Source organism: Bos mutus, chromosome X (genome assembly GCF_027580195.1).
Source record: "Bos mutus isolate GX-2022 chromosome X, NWIPB_WYAK_1.1, whole genome shotgun sequence".
Taxonomy (NCBI): Eukaryota; Metazoa; Chordata; class Mammalia; order Artiodactyla; family Bovidae; genus Bos; species Bos mutus.
The window spans coordinates 73,196,137-73,212,005 of record NC_091646.1 but is presented as its reverse complement, the minus strand read 5'-3'; the positions used below and the strand labels follow the sequence as shown (position 1 = coordinate 73,212,005).

General features: G+C 37.6%; 1 protein-coding gene across 4 annotated transcripts in view; it reads right to left on the bottom strand.

The window, feature by feature from the left end:
* The window catches only part of OPHN1 (oligophrenin 1), a 629,407-nt gene that overhangs the window by 408,627 nt on the left and 204,911 nt on the right, over positions 1–15,869 (bottom strand). The gene's annotated exons all lie outside the window — the stretch shown is intronic.

The window sequence follows — 15,869 nt, the reverse complement described above, 5'->3', positions numbered from 1 at the left end:
GGAACAGCCTTTCCATGTACTAAAAATATTGGCAATATTGGTTTTGGAAATGAAAAACATCATAGCCAAACTGGAGCCCTTGTACACTGGGATGGCAGAGATATACAAAGCTTTGTTTTTCATATAAACCTCTTGGAAATTTGCACCTATCCAATGCAACAAGCAGGGTTTGTTTTTCCAGAGGTGCAAGTTAGCTATGTTTTAATTTTGATCTATTACAAGACAAGAAAAAAAAAAAAGAGGGACTGGTTTCCTTATCTGATGAGACTGAAGTGTCAGTAACACAAGAAATATCTTTATAACAAAAACAGAAGACAGAGTAGAAAGCCAGTTTTGACCAGTCCTACGTTTTCCAAAAGTGAATGTCCCTCAGTCGTGTCTGACTCTTTGCGACCCCATGGATTATACAGTCCAGGGAATTCTCCAGGCCAGAATTCTAGAGTGGGTAGCCTTTCCCTTCTCCAGTGGATCTTCCCAACCCAGAGATCAAACACAGGTCTCCTGCATTGCAGGTAGATTCTTTACCAACTGAGCTATCAGGGAACCCCTTAATTTCCAAACTAAGAAGCAATTTTGAAACTATCAACAAAGAGCAAGGCAAGTTAAGGCATTAATACATATTGCATTCAGGTCCTACAAGCAGGACCTCTTATTTTGCATCCAGGTATGATTTAAGGTTCAAATAAATGGGCAAACTCTCATCCAATCAAAGCTCGATGACTATCTTCAATTGAAAACAATAATATTCTTACTAAAAGTACCAGCCTGTCTCTCTTGCCTAATACATGCTACTTTTCAATGGACTGTGAATTATGTGCTATCAACTTTGTGTACCCACCTGGAAATAAACTAAATCATTGGTGTCATAGATACAGGGAGCAATTTTTTTTCTTTACTACAGTGGAAGTTTTAAAGCATGGTCACCAATTCTATGATACTCCTCACACTGAGAAGAAAGGCCTCTATTCCCTTTACCTTGAATACAAGTGAGTTTATTCCTGTTCTGAACCAACAAAATACAGCAGAAGTGATACTACATGACATCTCAGGCTAGGTCATAAAAAGCCAGTAATTTCCACCTGGTTGCTTTGGAACAGTCCTCAAAAGACCTGAGCCACAGTATAAGAAGTTGAAATATCCTGCCACTACCAAGCTAGAGGGGTCAAATGTAGACATTCTTGTCAGCAGTCCAGCTGAGTTCAGGCTTCCAGTCACTAAGGAGTCAGATATGTAAGTGAAGCTACTTTTTATCTTCCATACCACCCCATATCCCAAGTGAATACCACCACATAGAGCAGAAGAGTCTCCCAGGTAACCCCTTCCTAAATTCATGACCCCCCCAAAAAAACATGAAATAAAATTAAATAGTTTTAGTTTAACTTGATAAGTTTTAGAATAGGGTGTTATGTAGCAATAGATCATTAGTAAATGAGTCATTGATAGTTAACATATTACAAAAAGAAGGCATTGAAAGTACACTAAGTTCATTTTTTGCAATTCTTAAAAACAGACCTTACCATTGCAAATAGAGTTCCCTTCAGAGTCAGAACGGCACCTAGGCAAGCCTCCTATCTTTAATTATAGAGAAAGTCTGTTAGCGAGATTTTTAAAGGATACTTTCAGAGGTACTACTACCTCCTCCACTGTACTTGTTAAGAAATAAAGGCTGCAAAGCTTCTCTTTGTTTGTTTTCTCCATACTTTCTTCCACACTTTAAAACATATTTATGAGAATGACTAGATATTTGCAGTTGTCACATGCTAGGACTGTGATCTTCCTCCCTCTTCTACTAAAGCTTTTTTTGGCCTCTTCTTAGAGAAATGATAAAAAGCTCTTTAACAGCTACCATACTGAGGTACACAAGTACTTTTACTACACTTCCAGGAGATGAAAGAGATGCAGTCAAGCAATAAATTCCTGGCATGTTGTAAAAGGCCTTCATTTAGCCCTACCTTCACAGCAGCATTCCTGGAATTAAATGGGAAATGGGAAGCCAACACTCAATATATGATTGAAGAATTGAATGAGCACACTATAATTAAAGACAGAAGAAAATTAGCTAGTCCTGTAGAAAACAGCCAGAAGAATGGTGAGGAAAACATCTCAAAAGGTGCATATTTTAGAGCTTTGGGGTAAATAAAAGAGGTCAAGAAACAAATAGGGCTTAAGAGCTGCACAGATGACATTTCTAGTGGCATCTGAATGAAATGGGCATGAATGTCTTTGAGATCAAATTTGTAGCAGTCCAAAAACTCTTGTGATAGAAGAAAACATTAAACTAGTGGGGCATCTAATAGGTTCCGGGAAGACTACACATATTGAACTCTTAAGTATCTTTTTAAAAGCAAATTTCTTAAATGAAAAAAATTCCCAAAGTCAAATTTCCACAAGCCTAATCTTTTAGGCAACAAAAGATAACTAGAAACATTTATATGATCAGTGTTTTTTCTATTTATGCAACACTTTCATATTCATTTTATCATTCGGTGTATATACAACAAACTTGGGAGGTGGGAAGTATTTTCTCATTCTACATACTAAAAAAGGAGACTAGAAGAAATAAAGTGATTAGTGTGAAGTCAACAACCAAGTTATTGGCACAGCAATCATCTCCCCTGCTTAAAGGCCCTGATTTCAATCCTAACTCTCCAGGAGCCGAGATAAAATGGTAGCAGTATTCTGAGAAATCACACTGTTGAAAAGGAAGAGTGATTACTTCCTGTTGAAGCAGGAAGATTAAAGAGCTCTTGCTATCAGAATTAATGGGTTTAACAAAACTGAGCTGCCAATAGAAAGTCATCTAATCACAGAAAGGGAAGATAGACCATTTTGTGGTCTGTTACATTGCTTCCAATTCAACCACATGCTCCTAATAAAAATAAATATTGAACAACATAGGTACTTCCATATTTAACTCTCAAATAACTTTGGAGTGTGGCTATAGACATGCATTTCTACCAATTTTTCCAGGTGACACTGCTGGTATGGGTCTAGAGTTTTGTTTTGTTTTTTCCAACTGTTAAAATAGTTCACAAAAAATATATCTAAAAAAATAAATCTAATAGGAGGAAACTATAAAACTCTGATGAAAGAAATCAAAGAAGGTATAAATAATGAAGAGATAATTGATGCTCATGAATAGTAAGACAATATTTTTAAGATGTTAGTTTTTCCCAACTTAATCTATAAATTCAACATAATACCAAAATCCCAGCAATTTATTTTGTGGATATTGATAAATAGGTTTTAAAGTTCCTACCCTACTCCACAATTTATTTACAAAGTTACATTAAATCAAGAGAGTATGGTGTTGGTCCATAATATTTTTCACAGAGCTAGAACATATAATAGACAAAAGTTTCAGAATTTCCAAAACAATCCTGAGAAAAAGAACAAAGCTAGAGACATAACTCATCCAGACTTAAGACAACATTACAAACCTACAGTTATCCAGACAGCATGGTATTGGCACAAATGAAGATCAATACAAAGGAATATCAATTCATTGGAAGGACTGATGCTGAAGCTGAAGCTTCAAAACTTTGGACACCTGATGCAAACAGCCAACTCATTGTAAAAGACCTTAATGCTGGGAAAGACTGAAGGCAGGAGGAGAAGGGGGTGACAGAGGATGAGATGTTGGATGGCATCACTGATTCAATGGACATGAGATTCAGCAAACTCCAGGACGTACTGAAGGACAGGGAAGTCTGGCATGCTGCAGTTCACGGGGGTCACAAAGTCAGATACAACTTAGCTACTGAACAACAACAACAAGAAAAGAATAGAGAGCCCAGAAATAAATCTACAGACACACAGTCAATTAAACTATAACAAAGGATGCAAGAAGAATATACAGTGGATAAAATATAGTATCTTCAATAAGTGCTGTTGGAAAAGCTGGGAAGTTACAAGTAAATCAATGAAATTAGAATGCCCCTCACACTCTATGTAAAAATGAACTCAAAATGGTAAAAAGATCTAAATATAAGACACGACACCATAAAAATTCTAGAAAAGAACATAGGCAAAGCATTCTCTGACATAAATCAGCAATGTTTCCTTAGCTCAGTCTCTGAAAGCAAAATAAATAAAAGCAAAAGTAAACATGAGAGTTAATGAAACTTAAAAGCTCTTGTACAGCAAAGAAATCATCAAACTGAAAAAACAACCTACAGAATAGAAGAAATTATTTGCAAACAATATGAATAACAAGGAGTTAATAGCCGAAATATACAAACAGCTCACACAATTTAATATTAAAAAAATTAAAAACTAGACAAAAGATGTAAATAGACATTTTTCCAAAGAACTATAGATGGTCAACAGTCACATGAAAAGATACTAAATATCACTAAATAATTAGAGAAATGCAAATCAAAACCATGAGGTATCACCTCACACATTTGCTGGATCATAGAGAAAGCTAGGGAATGCCAGAAAAACATCTACCTCTGTTTCATTGACTACACAAAAGCCTTTGACTGTATGGATCATAATAAACTGTGGAAAGCTCTTAAAGAGATGGGAATACCAGACCATCTTACCTGTCTCCTGAGAAACCTATATGCAAGTCAAGAAGCAACAGTTAGAACTCTGTATGGAACAACTGGTTGGTTCAAGATTGAGAAAGAAGTACAACAGGGGTACACATGTCTCTTTCAATTCTGGTTTCCTCAGTGTGTATGCCCAGCAGTGGGATTGAAAGAGACACGTGTACCCCAATGTTCATCGCAGCACTGTTTATAATAGCCAGGACATGGAAGCAACCTAGATATCCATCAGCAGATGAATGGATAAGAAAGCTGTGGTACATATACACAATGGAGTATTACTCAGCCATTAAAAAGAATATATTTGAATCAGTTCTAATGAGGTGGATGAAACTGGAGCCTATTATACAGAGTGAAGTAAGCCAGAAAGAAAAACACCAATTCAGTATACTAACGCATATATATGGAATTTAGAAAGGTGGTAACAATAACCCTGTATACGAGACAGCAAAAGAGACACTGATGTATAGAACAGTCTTTTGGACTCTGTGGGAGAGGGAGAGGGTGGGATGATTTGGGGAATGGCATTGAAATACGTATAATATCATATATGAAACGAGTCGCCAGTCCAGGTTCGATGCACGATACTGGATGCTTGGGGCTAGTGCACTGGGACGACCCAGAGGGATGGTATGGGGAGGGAGGAGGGAGGAGGGTTCAGGATGGGAAACACATGTATACCTGTGGCGGATTCATTTTGATATTTGGCAAAACCAATACAATATTGTAAAGTTTAAAAATAAAATTAAATTAAAAAAAATAAGCAGGGTGACAATTAAAAAAAAAAAAAAGAAGTACAACAGGGGTGTCTGCTATCACCCTGCTTGTTTAATCCATATGCTGAGCACATCATGAGAAATGCCAAGCTGGATAAGTTGTAAGCTGGAATCAAGATAGGCGGGAGAAAATCAATAACCACAGATATCTGGATGATACCATTCTAATGGCAGAAAGCAAAGAGGAACTAAAGGGTCTCTTGACAAGGGTGAAGGAGGAGAGTGAAAGAGCTGGCTTAAAACTAAATATTAAAAAAACTAAGATCATAGCATCCAACTCCATTACTTCATGGTAAATAGAAGGCAAAAAGTGGAAGTAATGACAGATTATTTTCTTTTGGGGCTCTAAAATCACTGCAGATGGTGACTGTAGCTATGAAATCAGAAGACGTTTGCTTCTTGGCAGGAAAACAATGGCAAACCTAGACAGTGTGTTGAAAAGCAGAGACATTATTTTGCTGACAAAGGTCCATATAGTCAAGGCTATGGTCTTCCCAATGTTCATGTATGGTTATGAGAGGTGGACCATAAAGACAGCAGAGCACTGAAGAATTGATGCCTTCCAACTGTGGTGCTGGAGAAGACTCCTGAGAGTTCCTTGGACACCAAGGAGGTCAAACTAGTTAATCTTAAGGGAAATCAACCCTGAATACTCATTTAGAAGGACTGATGTTGAAGCTGAATCTCCAATAATTTGGTCATCTGATGTGAACAGTGGACTCATTGGAAAAGTCCCTGATGCTGGAAAAGACTGAGGGCAGAAGGAGAAAAGGACATCAGAGGATGAGATTGCTGGATGGCATCACCAATGTAATGGACATGAACTTGGGCAGACTTTAGGAGATGGTGAGGGACCAGGGGGCTTGGTGTGCTGCAGTCCATGGGGTCGCAAAGAGTCAGACACAAGGGGGCAAGTGAACAACATCACCTCAAACTGGTCAGAATGGTCATCATTAAAAATTCTACAAATAATAAATACTAGAGAGGAAACAGAGAAAAGGGAGCCCTTACACAGTTTGTGGGAATGTAAAGTGGTGCATCCACTATGGAAAACGGTATGGAGGTTCCTTAAAAAACTAAAAATAGAGCTACCGTATGATCTAGCAATCACACTCCTGTGGATATATCCCCTCAAAAAAAATGAGAATTTAATTCCAAAAGATATATGTACCCCAATGTACATAGCAGCACTATTACAACAGCCAAGACATAGAAACAACCAAGTGCCCATCAATACATGTTTGGCTTAAGAAAATGTGATATATATATATATCACATCTTACACATATCATATATATATATATATATTCATTCTGTGCTTAGTCACTAAATCATGTCTGACTCTTTGCAACCCCATGGATTGTAGCCCATTAGGCTCCTCTGTCCATAGGGATTTTCCAGGCAAGAATAGTGGAGTGGGTTGCTATACCCTCCTCCAAGGGTTCTTCCCAACTCAGGATCGCACTCAGGCCTCCCACATTGCAGTCGGATTCTTTACTGTCTGAGCCACCAGGGAAGCCCATACACATGTGGTATATATATACTATATGTATGTGTATATATATATATATATATATCATATATGTATATATAAACATATACACACATATGTATATGTAAGCATAGATTCATACAATGGAATATTGCCATTTGCAGCAACAGGGATGGACCTAGAGATAACCATACTAAGTGAAGTAAGTCAGACAAGTATCATATAATATCATTTACATGTGGAAGCTAAAAAATAATACAAGTGAATGTATATACAAAACAGAAACACACTCACAGACATAAAAAGTAAATTTACAATTACCAAAGGGGAACAGGAGGGGAGGAGGATTAAGAATATAGAATTAACACACACAAACTACTATACCTAAAATAGATAAGCAATGAGGATTTACTGTATAGCAAATGGAACTATATTCAACATCTTGTAATATCTGATAATAGAAAATAATTTTAATATCTATGTATCTGAATCATGGACTTGCCCATTGGCTTGGGAGTAGAGAATCCACCTGCAGTACAGAAGACATGGGTTCAGTCCCTGATTCAGGAAGATCCCCTGGAGAAAGAAAGAACAATACACTCCAGGATTCTTGCCTGGGAAATCCCATGGACAAAGGAGCTTGACAGGCTACAGTCCATGGGGTCACAAAAGATTCAGACATGACTAAGTGACTAGACAAGAGCAACATATATCTGACACAATATTTAAGTTAACTATATTTCAATATTTTTTAATTTTGCAAAAACAATGTATAATATTGCTGAAGAAATAGACAAATACATCAATGGAAGAGAACAGAGCCCAGATATAGATTCACACAAAAATAATCCATTGACCTTTGCCAAAGAAGCTAAAGTAATTCAATGGAGAAAGGACACTCTTTTCAGAAATAGTGATGAAACAACCAGATATCCACATTTAAAAAAAAAAATCTGGATACAATCCTTAAGGTTTCTCAAGAATTAGCTCAAAAGGGGGAAAAGGTCGGAAAAAGATGGCAGAGGAGTAAGATAGGGAGATGGTCAGCCTCCCCACAAATACATCAAAAACTCAATAAGATATGAATCTCCTACAAAGCAACCTCTAGGCGACAGCAGAAGACCCCAGGCCTCCAGGGGGCAGACTAAGCTCCCTGGAATGAGGTAGGAGAGAAGATGGAGACATAAAAAGGGAAAAGGCACAGAACATCTGGACGGGAGCTTGTTGCACTGAGAGAGGGAGGGAGGAATTCTGAAACAGGGGCAGTTGCCATGAGCTGGGAGGAAACCTCATTGTGGGGAGGGGTATCTGCACAATCTCAGAAGGCTGGGCAAAGCAGAGACTTGGAGATTGGAGAACAAAGAAGGCTGCACTTCTCAGCCCATAGACAGCTCACAGACTGTGGCCCCAACCAGACAACAGGCTCAGGGAACTGAAACAAGCCCACAGAAGCCCTGTGGTGCAGAGGGCAGGCCCAGGGTGCCAAGAGAGGCATGGCATACAAACCTCTATAGCACACACAAACCTCACAGCATAGAGAGCAGGCCCAGGGAACCAAAAGAACACACAAGTCCTGCGACATAGAGGTCAGGTGTCGGGAGCCACGTTAGGCATTACTGACAAAATGGAGGCATGGCCCCGACCCCCTCTCCTCATCCCGCAGGCATGGTCCCGGGATGAAGGAGTTAGTTCTTGTAATTCTGACTTGTTCTTTCCTTTCTTTGGTTGACTTGGCTGGAAAGAATGTTAAGGTGCTTATTGTTCTTGGGAGGAGCATGAGAAGGCACAAAGCCTTCTGCAGTTATGCCCAGAGAATAATCTATAAAGTAACCATTGACATTTGTTCAAGGATCTTTACAAAGAATGTTCCAGGATGAGCATGTAGGCCACAACTTGAGGCCATGGGAAGGACTGTTATCTGAGACCTGTTTGTGAGGGAAATATTTATGGCAAAAGAAGTTTGCTGAGTTTAGGGTTTAGGAGTAATTAAGAATAGTTAGAAGCTAAAAGTTTAAGGAATGTTGTAGTGTTAGCATATTTTACTATAGTTTATAGAGATTAGGAATTTTAGAGATATTAATAGCTAGAAGACTTTTTAGGAGATAGTGATCTTAGGATGCTAGGAGCAAACAGGATTTAGAAAGATAAGAAATAAACTGAGGAATGTAGCATGAGTTACAATGTAATCACAAGTTAAGTATAGGACACATAAGAGGAAGTAGATAATAGATAGTAAAGCCGATTCTGAGAGAATCACTGAAGCAGGAACTCTATTTGTAGGGCAACGATGATTTCTGGAGACAATAAATCTGGGTGGGGGAAACTAAAAATGTCAAACCTCTGACCTAATGCTTTTGTCAAAGTATAAAAGAAAACCTAAAGCTTGAAATAAACATGTAGCCCCGCACCTTGAGTCAGAGGCTACATCATTGTCCGCCGACACCACTCACCCCTTCAGGCTGATTCCCTGGCTGCTGGAGCTGGAGTCTGGCAGGCAGGCCAAGTGAGACGGGACAAGTGCACACAGGTCCACCCTCACCTGCTCCACGCAGAGAATGGGCCCAAGACAAGTGCACACAATACTCACGACATAGAGGGTGGGTCCAGTGAACCAAGCAAATGCACACAAGCCATGTGACATATAGGACAACCTCAGGGGACTGAGGGAAGCCCATACACATCTCCGTGATGCAAAGGGAAGGGTCAGGGAGCAGAGAAAAGATCCATACATGCCCCGACCTAGCAAGCTTTGGTCTGCTATTCAAGGCAAGACCAGGAAACGGAAGCACCAGTGAAGATTCCAGGAACAAGTAGGGGGCTGGTGATGGTAAAAATATCCTGAGAGGGCCACTTCGAAACAGCTGTGGAAATAGATGTGTCTAACACTGACAAAGCCAGAAGGATTGTTCAAAGGTATACTGAACTGACAGATATTCCCCAAACCAACCAATGTACATTGCACTGCCCTTCAGAGAGACGAGGTCCAGCTCCATCAACCAGAAAAACACAGGCACAAGCTCCCCCAACCAGGAAAACATCACAGGACACTAATCCAACCCCATCCATGGGGGCAGACTCCACAACCAAGAAGAACTACCATCTTGAGAACTTTTTTTTTTCTTATGAATCACACTGTTTATTCCCTCTACATACTTCCATGTTCACATTACCCTTTTGCAATGCTGTGGAGTTTTCCTCTTTGTTTTTCTTGTTAAAAAAACTTCTTTTTAAGATTTTTCTCACCAATTTTTGTGATTTTTGTGATTTCGTTTTTGATATGTTTGACTGCTTTTCTTAAACTTCTTTACCAGCTGTAGCTATTCCTGAATATATATAAACCTTTGTCACATGTGTCTATTTATCTTTGCTTTGCTATTTTTTCTCTTTTATTTACCCTGTCTTCCATGCCCTTCCTTTTCTCTTTTCTCTCCCTTCTTCTATTTCTTTTCTCTTTCTCTTCTCCCTTTTTTCCTTCCTTCACTCTTTCTTTTTGCATCATGCAATTTAAATTGTTGTGCTATCTTTGCTATATTCGCCAGTTGGCACTCTGCCCAGGCTCAGCTTTAAAATACTGAACCTTAGTGAGCTCTGCTTTTATTTGGGCATTATCAACTTTGGTTTCCCTTGTTCACTAAGTCAGTCACCTGTACTCTTTTCTTTAGAATATTTTGGTTATAACTGTGTGTGTGGAACTATGTATGTGTCCCATTATTTCTGTAATTACCTGCTTGATCTGCTTGATCTCCTCCAATTAGAACACAGGCACAAGTCACCCCTAACAAAAAGTCAATGCAAACCACTCAACCAACCTTTCACTCCAAGGGCAAAAACCAAAAGGAAGAAGGAATACAATTCTAAAACCTGTGAAAAGAAGACTTCAAATGGAACAAGTTAGAAAAAGCACGGAAAGACAGAGGAATAGAGAACAAATGAAAGAATACGGTAGAAACTCACAAGAAAAAAATAAATGAAGAGGAAATAGGCAATCTACTTGGAAGGGAATACAGAACAATGACAGTAAAGATGTTCCAAAGACTTGAAAATAGAATGGAGAAAATGCAAGGAACAACACAGTTAATACAATCACCAAGGACGTAGAAAAAAAATAAAGAATAAACAAACAGATAATGAATAACACAATTACTGAAGTTAAAATATTCTAGAAGGAACCAATAGCAGAATAACTGAGGCAGAAGAATGGATAAGTGAGCTGGAGGACAGAATGGTGGAAATAACTGCTGAAGAGCAGAATAAAGGAAAAAGAATGAAAAGAATTGAGGGTATTCTCAGAGACATTTGGGACAGCAATAAATGCACCAATATTCGAAATATAGGTGTCCCAGAGTGAAAAGGAAAGAAAGAAAGGCACTGAGAAATATTTTTGAAGAAATTATAGTTGAAAACTTCCCAACATGGGAAAGGAAATAGTCAATTAAGTCCAAGAATCACAGAGAGTCCCTTAGAGGATAAACCCAAGGAGAAACACATCGAGACATATATCAATCAAGCTAACAGAGATTAAACACAAAGAAAGAATATTAAAAGCAGCAAGGGAAAAGCAACATACAAGGGAAAACCCATGTGATAAACAGTGGATCATTTACCAGAAACTCTGTAGGCCAGAAGAGTATGGCAGGATATATTTAAAGTACTGAAAGAAAAAAAATCTACAACCAAGATTACTATACCTGGCAAAGATCTCATTCAAAATTGATGGAGAAACCAAAAGCTTCACAGATAAGCCAAAGTTAAGAGAGTTTAGCACCACCAAACCATCCTTACAACAAATACTAAAGGGACTTACATAACCAGCAAACACACAAAAAAGGAAAGACCTACAAAAACAAACCCAAAACAATTAAGAAAATGCCAATGGGAACATATAATGCACAAATCAAAACATACAAAATGACTGAATGGATATAGAAACAAGACTCATATATATGTTGTCTACAAGAGACCCACTTTAGACCTAAAGTAAAAGGATGAAAATAAAAGCATGAAAAAAGATATTCCATGAGAATGGAAACCAAAAGAAAGCTGGAGTGGAAATCCTTAATTCAGACAAAACAGACTTATTACAAGAGGTAAAGAAAGACATAACGATCAAGGATATAATGATAAAGCGATCAATCCAAGAAGACATAACAATTGTAAAGATGTATGCGCCCAACACAGGAGCATCTCAATACAGAAGGCAACCACTAATAGGCATAAGAGGGGAAACTGACAGCAACACAGTGATAGCAGAGGACTTAAACACCTCACTTATACCCATGGACAGATCATCAAAACAGAATCAATAAGGAAACACAAACCTTAAATGAAACATTAGACCAAATGGACCCAATTGACATCTTTAGGATTTTACATCCAAATGTAGGATACACTTTCTTCTCAAGTGCATATGGCACATTCTTCAGGATACACCATATCTTGGGCCACAAATCAAGCCTCAGTAAATTTATGAAAATTGAAATTGTATCAAGTATTTTCTCTGACCACAACACTGAGACTAGATATCAACTACAGAAAAAAAAAAAAAGCTGAAAAAACACAAACTCATGGAGATTAAACAATACATTACTAAATAACAAAGATGTTACTGAAGAAATAAGAATGGAAATCAAAAGATTTCTAGAACAAATGGAAACGAAAACATGACGAGCCAAAAACTACGAAGTTCAGCAAAATCAGTTCTAAGAGGGAAGTTTATAGTAATACAATCCTACCTTAAGAAACAAGAAAAGCATTGAATAGACAACCTAATTCTACATCGAAAGCTGCTGGAAAAAGAACAAGAAACCACAAATTAATCAAAAGGAAAGAAATAATAAAGATTAGAGCAGAAATAAATGACAAAGAAATAAAGGAAGCAAGCAAAAGTTAATAAAACTAAAAGCCGGTTCATTGAGAAGATAAAATTGACAATTTACTAGCCAGACTCATCAAGAAAAACAGGGAGAAAAATCAAATTAAAAAAAAGAAATGAAAAGGAGAGGTTATAACAGACAACACAGAAATACAAAGGATCATGAGAATATTATGAGCAATTATATGCTAATAAAATGGACAACCTACAGGAAATGGACAGATAATCAGAACAGTTCAACCTCCCGAGACTGAATCAGAAATAAATACAAATTATGGACAAGGCAAATACAAATACTGAAATCAAAACTGTGATCAAAATTCTCCCAGGAAGCAAAAACCCAGGGGCAGATGGCTTCACAGGAGAATTCTTTCATACATTTAAAGAAGCACTAATGCCTATTTTTCTGAAACTATTCCAAAAAATTGCAGAGGAAGGAACACATCCAAACTCATTCTACAAGGCCAAAATCACCCTGATAACAAAATCAGGCAAAGGCAATACACACAAAAAAAGAACACTTCAGGCCAATATCACTGATGAACATAGATTCACTCCTCAACAAAATTCTAGCAAACAGAATTCAACAACACATTAAAAAGCTCATACACCATGACAAAGTTGGGTTTATTCCAGAGATGCAAGGATTCTTCAATATACACAAATCAATCAATGTGAACCACTATATAAAAAAATTGAAAGATAAAATCATATGAAAATCTCAATAGATGCATAAAAAGTCTTTGACACAATTCACCACCAATTTATGATTAAAATGCATCAAAAAATGGGCAAAGAAAGAACCTACCTCAACATAGTAAAGATCACATATGATAAGCCCACAGAAAACATTCTCAGTGATGAAAAACTGAAAGTATTCCCTCTAAGATCAGGAATAAGACAAGGGTGTCCACTCTCACCACTATTATTCAACATAATTTTGCCTAGCTATGGCAATTAGAGAAGAAATAGAAATAAAAGGAATCCGGATCGGAAAAGAAGAGGCAAAGCTCTCACTGTTTGCAGATGATATGATACTATACATAGAAAAGCCAAAAGAAATTATCAGAAAATTACTAGAGCTAATCAGTGAATGTAGCAAAGTCGTGGGATACAGGGTCAATACACAGAAATCATCTGCATTCTTATATAGTAACAATGAAAAATCAGAGAGAGGAATTAAGGAATCAATCCCATTCACCACTGCAACAAAAAGAATAAAATATCTAAGAATAAAACCTACCTAAGGAGACAAAAGAACTATATATCAAAAATTATAAGATACTAATGAATGAAATCAAAGACGACATAAACAGATGGAAAAACATTCCATGTTCCTGGGTAAGAAGATCTACATTGTGAAAATAACTATACTACCAAATTCAATCTACAAATGTAATGTGTTTCCTATCAAATTACCAACGGCATTTTTAAAGAACTAGAACAAAAAAGTTCACAATTCATACAGAAACACAAAAAAGCCCAAATACCCAAAGCAGTTTTGAGAACAAAGAATGGAGCTGGAGCAATCAACCTTTCTGACTTCAGACTATACTACAAAGCTACAATCATCAAGACAGTATGGCACTGGCACAAAAGCAGAAATATGTAACAATGGAGCAAGATAAATAGCCCATGCACCAATGGGTATCTTATTTTTGACAAAGGAGGCAAGAATATACAATGGGGCAAAGATAGCCTCTTCAATAAGTGCTGCTGGGAAAACTGTTCAGCTACATGTAAAACAATGAAATTAGAACACTTTTGAATGCCATACAGAAAGATAAACTCAAAATGACTTAAAGACCTAAAAGTAAGACCAGAAACTATAAAACTCTTAAGGAAAACACAGGCAGAATACTTGACAACATGATCAAAGCAAGATCCTCTATGACTCACCTCCTAGAGTAAGAGAAATACAAATAAAGGTAAACAAGTGGGACCTAATTAAACTTAAAAGCTTTGGTAGAGCAAAGGAAGCTAAAAATAAGGTGAAAAGACAACCCCCCAAAATGGGAGAAAATAATAGCAAAGGAAATAACTGACAAAGAATTAATTTCAAAAATATACTATCAACTCATATATAACTCAATACCAGAAAAACAAACAGCCCAATCAAAAAGTGGGAAAATGTCTCAAAAGAGACATATCTCTTTAGAGAGACATTTCTCCAAAGAAGACATACAGATAGCTAATAAAGACATGAAAAGATGCTCAACATCACTCGTTATTAGAGAAATGCAAATCAAATGCATTTCTCATTATTAGAGAAATGCTAATGAGAGAAATCAGAGAAATTTAGAGAAACTAGAAAAATCACTCGTTATTACAGAAATGCAAATAAAAACAACAATGAGATACCACCACACACCAGTCAAAATAGTCATCATCAAAAAGTCTATAAAAAATAAATGCTGGAGGGGGTGTGGAGAAATGCAGATTGATACAGCCACTATGGAAGACAGTATGGGGATTCCTTAAAAAATCAAAAATAAAACCACCATGTGACCCAGCAATCCCATTACTAGGCATATACCCTGAGGAAACCAAAATTGTAGAAGACACATGTATCCCAATGTTTACTGCACCACAATTTACAATAGCTAGAACATAGAAGCAACCTAAATATCCATTTATATTTAGAAGCTGCAGTATATACATACAATGGAATATTCAGTTCAGTTTAGTTCAGTCTCTCAGTCATGTCTGACTCTTTGTGACCCCATGAATTGCAGCAAGCCAGGCCTCCCTGTCCATTACCAACTCCCGGAGTTCACTCAGACTCACATCTATCGAGTCAGTGATGCCATCCAGCCATCTCATTCTCTGTCATCCCCTTCTCCTCCTGCCCCCAATCCCTCCCAGCATCAGAGTCTTTTCCAATGATTCAACTCTTCCCATGAGGTGGCCAAAGTACTGGAGTTTCAGCTTTAGCATCATTCCTTCCAAAGAAATCCCAGGGCCGATCTCCTTCAGAATGGACTGGTTGGATCTCCTTGCAGTCCAAGGGACTCTCAAGAGTCTTCTCCAACACCACAGTTCAAAAGCATCAATTCTTCGGCGCTCAGCTTTCTTCACAGTCCAACTCTCACATCCATACATGACCACAAGAAAAACCATAGCCTTGACTAGATGGACCTTTTGGCAAAGTAATATCTCTGCTTTTCAATATGCTA